Source organism: Zingiber officinale, chromosome 8B, assembly GCF_018446385.1.
Source record: "Zingiber officinale cultivar Zhangliang chromosome 8B, Zo_v1.1, whole genome shotgun sequence".
Lineage (NCBI taxonomy): Eukaryota > Viridiplantae > Streptophyta > Magnoliopsida > Zingiberales > Zingiberaceae > Zingiber > Zingiber officinale.
Window position 1 is genome coordinate 49,746,915 of NC_056001.1, and position 10,667 is coordinate 49,757,581.

General features: G+C 35.8%; 1 pseudogene; it reads right to left on the bottom strand.

The window, feature by feature from the left end:
* Positions 1–485: 485 nt before the first annotated feature.
* Positions 486–663, bottom strand: LOC122018175 (annotated as a pseudogene).
* Positions 664–10,667: the final 10,004 nt, after the last annotated feature.

A 10,667-nucleotide genomic window follows, 5' to 3' on the forward strand; every position in this document is an offset into this window, starting at 1 on the left:
ATTTTTTTTTTGTTCGACGCCATAAACTCTCTTCTATTTACCTATTAAAAAAAACTAATCAATATACGGATTTGATTTTTTTTGTTCGACGGCATAAACTCTCTTCTATTTACCTATTAAAAAAACTAATCAATATACGGATTTGTTTTTTTTTTTTTTGTTCGACGGCATAAACTCTCTTCTATTTACCTATTAAAAAAATAATCAATATACGGATTTGATTTTTTTTTGTTCGACGGCATAAACTCTCTTCTATTTACCTATTAAAAAAACTAATCACATTAAATTATAATATCCTAAAAATAATATCCTACTCTGACTAAATACAATGCAAACAAATGACTGTGGCCAAATATGCTTGGTTTATACTATGAAGGGTAAATATGATTTATTAGACATATTAGTCATTGTAGACACACATTATATGTATAATATAATGTAGAAATATGAGTAAATTAGTATCTTAAACTTATAATTGGACTTGATATTAGTACGTTAGGCTGATACAATAGTGTAACGGATGGGTAACGCTCGAGAACCTCAATAATAAGATACTATAACAGACTTTCATCTATTAAAAATTAATTTAATTTTTATATCAAATATTAAACTAATAAACACATATACTACACTTGATTTTAACCAAAGGATCGAGAAAGATATTCTTTTTAAGGTTACCGGTCCAATATATTTATACAAACTTTTTCACCTATAGATGTCAATTCTAATATTCGAGATTAAAGAAAATCATGATATTACAAATTTTTAATATAAAAATTATTAGAGAAAATTACTAATAAGTTTTAAATTTATTTTCAATGCGAAAAAATATTAAATAATTTAATTTTAAGTTTACTAAAAATAATTATTAAAGGATTTAGATTTTTAATTAAATAGTAAAATTTTATTATTTTAAAAATAAGTTAAATATTACCTCTAACCGGGATGTTCCCAGTTCCCATAGTTTGGGTTAGAGATTCAGGCATGATCCTGAGGATGAGTTATAGGGAATAAAATATAATCATTGGTTGTTTGGTTCAATTTAGATAATCTAGTAAAATATCATTTGTTTAGAGGTTCTAGTACCTAACTTAATGTGATATATTATCATATTATCCCATGATTTAATAATGATAATATTATATTATTAATAGTGATATATATATATATATATATTCCTTTTGATGTGCTGTCCTAATAAGTGGCCCCATTTTTAAAATATAAAAACTATCAGAATTTTAAATATCTCTTACTTTAAAAAATAACAAAAAAAAAATGCACCTTATTATAAAATACATTATTTTTTTAATCAATTTGATAAAAATATTATATATAAAAAATTACTTAATAACTGGGTCAAATGTTATTTAAATTTCATCAATATCATGTTAAAAAATTAAAATTGTGAAATTGTTATTGCAGCAATAGTTTTAAAATAATTTAATTCATTTTAATTTAATTAATAAATAAATACTGAATTGTTTTTTATTTTTTTAAAAAATAAAAGGTATTTTTAAAATAATTTTAATAATTGAAAATATCTTTTGATTTTAATTATAATTGCTTTACTCTATTTGGTTAAAGAAGAATAGAAAGAAAATAATTTACACCCAAGTAGTTGAGCTGTATTAAGAACTATTACAAATTCATGATGATACCAAAATGTGCAATGACGGCAAATATGACAACAGTACAATTCACTCTCTGCCTAAACTTTGATAGACGATTCTATTTAAATAGGAAACTGGAAATGCTTCCAGAATTGGCACTGCAAGTGTAACTTCAAAAGCCACAAAATTAGCCAATCATCAAAACATCTGTCTCAAATATCTGATTTCCTAGTTGTGCAATAACGTCTACAAGATACTGAAACAGTTTGAAAACATGTTTCATCCAATGTTCCGCTTTCTTAATCTGCTCGCAATGATGTCAATGGCAGGATTTACATCTTCAAGCGATTTATTTGCCTTCTTAGCCGCAGCATTCTTTGTACTGTGCTCATCTGAGCTAATTACCCCAGCTTCAATAGAAAAGTATTCCTGACATCAGTACAATTCTTTCATCAGTTACTTAAAGGAAATAAATAAACACATAGGCTTCGGAAAAGATGACAAATGCAATAATTTTCATCTGAATTGACTGGAGGATCAGCATGATGCTTGTGATTGCAAGAATTCATCATTATCATTATTTTTACATTGGAATATGAGAGTTTAGCTCCTTCCATACAAAAACAATAAGCAAATAATGTAGAAAATCGGGAGGCACAAAGCTATTGAAATACTAAAAACATAGCTATAACTAAGTCACTTGAGGTTTAGTAAAATGCCACATGACTTGTATATTTTAGTAAAATGCTCAATCTAGTGGAGAAGGTGATGGGTTCCATTGAAGCAGCAATAGCAGAATCCTAATTTGTAAAATATGCATAGAAGTAAGAGCATATACAAACTTACATATGAAGTATGAGATCACCAACAACCATCAGCTTCTCCTTGAAGGCTTCCTTCATGTCATTATCAAGTAGATTACGAAGAACCAGAACTAACTGTTGGTGCAATCGACCTAGGTTTTGATGTGTGTGTCAAAGAGTTTAAGTTAGGCTTTCATATGTATTTGATATGTGTTTGAGTCATGCAGGACTTGGTGGAACACATAAGGACTTGGTGTGACTAAGTTCGGGAAGCTCATCCAAGGGCTCGGATCGTTGAGTCGGTGAAGGATGGTGTGGAAGACATCCGAGGGACCGCGCGGACGATGAGCAATGGAGTGGAGCCGAAGGAAGTGGACTTCAAGGCAGCGTGAAGGATGGCACGGAGAGGAGCCGCGGGCTCGGGTGCATCTGAGGGACGAAGGCCGACGAAGAGGACTTCAAAGGCGACTCCGGAAAGGATGAGAGGAGTGAATGTACTGGGACCAGTCGACTGGTCATGGGACTAGTCGACTGATCCAGCTTCACAGAATGCACAGAAGCATTCTGTGCTTGTCGACTAAAGGGACCAGTCGACTGGTACATGACCGTTGGCAGAAAACGGGCTCTAAAGAGAGCCGTTGGTGTTGCCTAACGGCTAGCACCAGTCGACTGGTGTCAGGGTTTGAGTTGATTGGTGATCAACTCTTTCCTCTTATTTAATGGGAGCTTTGGGGCATTGAAGGAGTTACTGATACTCATTGTAAACCTTCTAAATCTTGCCCAAAGCTTCCAAGCCAACTCTTTTCCTTCTAATCATAAGTTTCATCTTGTAAAGAGGAAGAGAACTTTGTGAGAGGTTTGCTCCACCGAGAAGGAGAAGCTTTAGCCGGAGATTGCCGGGGACTGATCCACCAAAGGATCAAGGGCTCGTCCACCTCAAGGACACGTCGTGGAGTAGGAGCAAGCAATCTCCAAACCACGTTACATCGAGCGTGTTAGCGTTTGCATTCTCGTTTGTGTTTCTTTGTTTTTAGTTTCTATATTTCCGCTTGCACAAACTAACGTATTGTAAAGAAGAAATCGATTTGGGGGTGGCCTAGCTATCCAACCCCCCTTCAAGCCGGCCACCGATCCTCCAACAATTGGTATCAGAGCAAGGACGCTCTTCAACGGACTAATCGCCAAGAAGAACAACATCATCAAATGGCCGGCTCAAACATTCATCCACCCAAATTCGAAGGAGACTTCTCTTGGTGGAAGAGGAGAATGGAGGTATTCTTCGAAACCGATTTTGACATAATGCTAATCATGGAAAATGGTTTCGAAGTGCCTAGGGATCAAGACAATAAGCTACTTGAGAAAACAAGGTGGACCAAGAAGCAAAGGGAAGAACATTTAGCAAATGCTAAAGCCATACATCATCTACAAAGTGTCCTTCCTCAACAAGAAATAACAAGGGTTGGAACCTACTCAAGCGCTAAGGAGTTATGGGAAAAGCTAGTGGAGCTTCATGAAGGAACATCGGAAGCGAAATTAGCAAGAAGAGACCTCCTTCGAACTCAACTCAATAATATCAAGCTTGAGAAAGGAGAAAAGGTATCAATTTTACATTGTAAAATCAAGAAGATTATTAATGGACTAACAAGTGTAGGTGAGACACTTTCAAATCGAGACGTGATTACGAAAGCCCTAAATGCTTTTCCAAGATCCACAACTTGGAGTTCCATTGTAGATACATACTACATATCAAAGGACCTAGAGAAATCCTCTCTAGATGAACTCTTCTCAACAATGGAGCTTCATGAAACAAGAGTTGAGGGATTAGAGGGAGAAGCAAATAGATCAAGAGGAGTAGCCCTTGTGGCAAACAAGGGAAAGGGTAAGAAGACGAAGTGTTCATCCCCACCATCCTCCGACTCCGAAGAATCGAGCGCCTCAATGGATAGTGATCAAGAGGCGTATATGGTAAGGAAAATGAGAAGAGCTTTTAGAAAATTTTCATCTAACAAATCTCATGATAGGAAAAACTCAAGAAGCAAAAGTAGGACAAGGAAGATAATTTGCTACAATTGCCAAGGAGAAGGACACATAAGAGATGATTGTCCTCTCTTGAAAAAGAAGGAAGGGAAGAAGAAGAAGGAGAAGACAAAAGAAAAGGGGAAGAAGGCTCAAAACCTAAAAGCAACATGGGATGATCCTTCATCTTCATCGGAGGAAGAAGAGCATCACATAGTCAATTTTGCTCTCATGGGGATTGATGATGTAGCCTCCACCTCATCCGAGCAAGAAGAAGGAAGGAGCTCAAGTGAAGATGAAGAGGGGAGCTCAAGTGAAGGGGGAGGTCAAACTTCGGATTCGGACTTCTCGGTAAGTGAGGTACATAATCTTCCTCCCCATATTTTAATTAAAATTATTTCAAGCACAAATGATGATTTGTTTAAGGCAAAAAGAAAGAACAAATCTTTGAAAAATGACATTTGCATGCTTAAAGAAAAATTAGAATCCTTGCCTATTAGGGATGATGATTTGCATGCTTCCTATACAAGTTCAAATGATTCATGTTTAGAAGAGGAAAATAGGAAATTAAGGGAAAAAGTAGAATACCTCACCATAGCCCTTAGAAAATTTGAAATTGGCTCAAAAACCCTAAATATGATCATTGGGAGCCAAAGGACAAGTTTTAAGAAAAATGTGATAGGATACAATGAACAAAATAATGAAAAGACCTATCATTGTCTACTTGCTAGGGGGCAATCCAAGACAAAGACCATATATAGGAAATGGATCCCCAAAGAGTACTTGGTCAACCCAATTAGAAAGAATTTCTATTGGGTACCAAAATCAATCCTCAAGGGTTAGAGGATTTTATGGCAAGTCAACCATGGAAGTCAATAATTCAAATTTTTCCTATATGGTTGACTTGAGACCTTAAGGGGGAGGACTTAGCCTTGATAGAGATTTATGATCAAGAGGGCTAAGTAGAGGTTACCTTTATCTCACAATGATTTGTATTTTTTTCTAACCATGAATGTGAGATATTAGGATGATACAAGTAATTCACTCATGCTTATGGCATTTTGATGAGTTATGAAGTGTATAAATGTTTAGTGATCATAGGCCAACTATGGGGAAAGCAAATGTTTAATTAATGGACATCTTGCCCATAGATCATAGTTGGACATTTCAAATATTTTGAAAATAATTCTATGTTTTATTTACTGTGGTCTAGCTATTTTAAAACATATGATTGCAAAACTGAGCTTGAAATTGATACAAACTTGCATGTTTTCGATATTTTTGAAACTTGGTCAAAATTTTGAAAATAGGTTGACTTTTCATGAAAACATATTTTTCTTAGTTAAAGAACATTATAAGAAATATGTGTTCAAAATTTCATGATTTTTCGAATTTTTTAGAATTTTTTATGGATTTCTGAAGTTGGCTGCCGTAGGCTGAAATTGATGTTCAGTTTGTGCCAGTCGACTGGTACCAGCCTTTCAGCATTCTGTTGGTCTTTAAAATCAAATTTTCGGTTCAAATTTGGTTGGAACTGATACCATAGTATGTGTACGTGTCTGGTACAATATTTTTGATGGTGTCAAAGGGGGAGAAATGGGTAGGTTTAAGTTAGAAATCTACTTGGGTGCAAATCTTTGAAAATTAAGATTAAGAGCATGTGTTAAGGGGGAGCTTAGGTTTTATGCTTCATATTTACATATTGCTTGTACTTTTCAAAGTTGTTATTAGTGCCTAACTTAAACATATTGCCACACATCAAAAAGGGGGAGATTGTTGGTGCAATCGACCTAGGTTTTGATGTGTGTGTCAAAGAGTTTAAGTTAGGCTTTCATATGTATTTGATATGTGTTTGAGTCATGCAGGACTTGGTGGAACACATAAGGACTTGGTGTGACTAAGTTCGGGAAGCTCATCCAAGGGCTCGGATCGTTGAGTCGGTGAAGGATGGTGTGGAAGACATCCGAGGGACCGCGCGGACGATGAGCAATGGAGTGGAGCCGAAGGAAGTGGACTTCAAGGCAGCGTGAAGGATGGCACGGAGAGGAGCCGCGGGCTCGGGTGCATCTGAGGGACGAAGGCCGACGAAGAGGACTTCAAAGGCGACTCCGGAAAGGATGAGAGGAGTGAATGTACTGGGACCAGTCGACTGGTCATGGGACTAGTCGACTGATCCAGCTTCACAGAATGCACAGAAGCATTCTGTGCTTGTCGACTAAAGGGACCAGTCGACTGGTCCTAAGACCAGTCGACTGGTACATGACAAGAGAGCCGTTGGTGTTGCCTAACGGCTAGCACCAGTCGACTGGTGCATGGACCAGTCGACTGGTGTCAGGGTTTGAGTTGATTGGTGATCAACTCTTTCCTCTTATTTAAGGGGAGCTTTGGGGCATTGAAGGGGTTACTGATACTCATTGTAAACCTTCTAAATCTTGCCCAAAGCTTCCAAGCCAACTCTCTTCCTTCTAATCATAAGTTTCATCTTGTAAAGAGGAAGAGAACTTTGTGAGAGGTTTGCTCCACCGAGAAGGAGAAGCTTTAGCCGGAGATTGCCGGGGACTGATCCACCAAAGGATCAAGGGCTCGTCCACCTCAAGGACACGTCGTGGAGTAGGAGCAAGCAATCTCCGAACCACGTTACATCGAGCGTGTTAGCGTTTGTATTCTCGTTTGTGTTTCTTTGTTTTTAGTTTCTATATTTCCGCTTGCGCAAACTAACGTATTGTAGAGAAGAAATCGATTTGGGGGTGACCTAGCTATCCAACCCCCTTCAAGCCGGCCACCGATCCTCCAACACTAACTGCTGAGTATGCATTGTAACAATCCAATTGGGATTCTTGCTTGTTTCCAGAATATTTTCACTGTATCTAGAAAGGGCAGTGCAGCATAGAACTGATTAGCATATGATATAAATGAGTAACTATTAGGAACTATTGAGGTTAATAGAGAACCATAAACTTATTGGTTCAAAGTAACAAGTTAAATCATTCGAATGTCATAGCACCTACTGCAATAAATACCATATTTGCAGGATACAAACTTTAAAATGATGCCCAAGAAGATTATTCATACAAGATAAAAAAATGAATTGGATAACAGAAACAAATGTTTTGCAAGAAGACCAGATTATAATGTATAAGCACAATCTTATTGATTTCTCCTCCTATCTTTTTGTAGAAAAAAATTACCTCGTAAACAAACAATTTCCACAGAATTGCCCCGGGAGGTACAAATAAATCCAAACAAGAACAAGAACATAATTCATCCAAGTTCAATCCAAACAACAAGATACATCCAAGTTCAATCCAAACAAAAAGATACATTTAAGTTCAATCCAAAGTATATCAAAACATAAGTACCAAGAACCTAATTCAAATATTTAATTTATTTTGGATGGATCTCATTGAGCTGCTTTATCACATAATTTCTCCTAAATGCCTTTGGCAATGCAAAGAAATTGTCAATCTTGTGTTCATCCTTGAGAATATGCTCTCCGACATCCATAATTTCTTGCTCAGAGAATTCAGAAAGTTCTATTAGCTCATCATATATCTTCATTTTCCTATCACCACTGTCGGTTTGTTTCTTGAAGTAGGTGGAAATTCCCTTCATCTCCTCATTAGCCTCAGTAACAGCAATAGCATACTTGTGAATCTCTCCCACCAAGTCATCTAAAGCATCATCAGCCTTTCCTTTTCTCTTTTTAGTGGTTGGCTTCTTGTTTGATGGACAAATTGATTAATCCAGAGTCTCAGATTTCCTTATTGCTTAGTTGGCATCATTAGATTCTTCACCTTTGTAACATTCAGCAAATATTTCTGCATTAGACGTGTCGACCTCTTCATCGCATAAATTTATCTCTTCTACTGCATCAGCAGGGGTTTCTGCATTAGCTCCTGTGGCATGATCTTTCCCCCACACAAACATCAAGTCATCAAGGTGGGGGAACTCTTTGTTCCTTAACCCAATAGCAGCTGGATGACTCTAAATTAAAAACATATCATTAGCAAAAAGAAAAATCCACAGTTATCAAATAAATGGAAATACACAAAGTAGAAAAAGTTATCTTAACTCAATCATCAAAGACATCTTTTGTTGTAGTAATACACTTCTCAACATCGTTCCACCCAAATCCACTATTATGATTCAACATCTCGGTGATAGCATAAAACTGTCTCTTTAGTAGCTTGTATCTTGACTCAATATGAGGATTAGCTTTCAAACTACTTGATGGCAATTTAGCAGCCATGAGTTTCTCCAAATGCACCAAGTACCCAGTTCGAAAACCATTCTCGCTCTTCCAAGCTGAATCTTTACTCAACTCAACAAGGCAATCAACCAATGCAGCATCCTCTTGTTTTGTCCATAAGTGTTTGGTACTTTGAGTTTTTCTTTTGATCTTCGGTGGCATTGAACTTTCTACGTTTTCAACTACATTTGACATCTTTTGACTCTTTCCTTCCATTGAAAACTGAAATTAAACCATTCAAATAACAAATTGTTCTTGCACAAATCATAATCAAATTGTTCAAATGAATAATACACAAAATGCATAAACAATCATATTGTTCAAATGATTCAAATGGATAATAAACCCAAATACAACATAATTAAAAAGTTCAGTACATGGAAATGAAACCTAAATTTCAAGAAAGAACATTAAATTTAATTAATTGATGACTGCCAGCTCGTGAACATATCATCTGCAAGCTTGTCTCTTCATTTAGTCCAAGCAGAACTGGTCTCACAATGCCTAATCAAATCATCATCATCATCATCATCATCATCATCACCACCACCACCACCACCACCACCACCACTTTCATTTGAATCAAGGACATCAAGCTCAATTTCTATCAGATCAATTGTCATTTCATATCTTATGAAATTATGGAGAATACAACAAGCAGAAATAATCCTACATTGAGTCTTAACAGAATAAAATGGCTTATCTCTCAATATAGCCCATCTAGCTTTCAAAATGCCAAAACACCTCTCAATGCAATTTCTTGCTTGGGAATGCTTCATGTTAAAGTATTCTTTGGCTATCGCTGGTTGGTAACCTTGCCTCCATTCAGTGAAGTGGTACCTTTGACCTCTATATGGTGCCAAAAAACCTTCCCCATTTGTGTATCCAACATCACACAAATAATAACAACCTATATATATATTACGAGTGAACAAGTATATATATATATATATATATATATATATATATATATATATATATATTTGTTAAATATATTACAAGTGACTATTATTTTACAATAATTACAACTTAATTACCTTGAGGAATCTTCAAGCCATTCCTCCTACTAATAGCATCCCTTAAGACTCTACCATCTGCCGCAGATCCTTCCCAACCCGGTAGGACATAGCTAAATTGCATGTTCGGTGTGCATACACCCAAAACATTGGTTGCAATTTCACCTTTTCTGGTTCGATACCTAGGTTTATCATTTGCTGGCACATTGACATTAATATAAGTCTCATCTAATGCTCCCAAACAACCCTACACTCAAAGAAGTATTATAAAATCAATTTATTTTATTATGTAGATTAAATTGATTAATAAAAAAATGTATAGAAATCATATACTTGTACCTTGAACCATTTCCACCTGTCATCAGTGCAATTTTCTAGGATTGGTTCTGACTTCTTAAGTAAAATGTTGTGTAACCGCATAATAGAGTTCAAAACTAAATGAAATTGCCTACTAATTGTCTCGCCGGATCTAGCTGTTTGTCGTTTTAGGACCCTATTCTTCACATTATGTGCAATAATGTGAAGAAAAGATATTACAAGTTCATTAATTGACATATTTCTATTTCCTTTCAATTTTCCACGCGTTGTTAGCAAATAACAAAGTTTGCTTAAAGACCTTCTATCCATCCTACAGTTATCAACACATTGTCGATCACTATCAAAAGACATCTCATTTATGTTTATAGACCTAATATTATATCTAGACAATGCATGATAAGCATATGATATGCTCCTCCTCAATCTAGCACTCCTCCTCTTAATAGCTAAGACCATTGCCAACGATAAGAGCATAAATAACTTGCTTTCCATCATCTTCATGCGCATAATAAGTATAGAAATCATTTTCATCTACTGTCGTACTGCTAACTGAGCCATATCAACCTATCATGTAATTAGGGCAATGCACCAAATAATAAATTAGCATGATAGAAAATTTCAAATTGTAAACAGCAAGTTACAACAAAAACTAAAT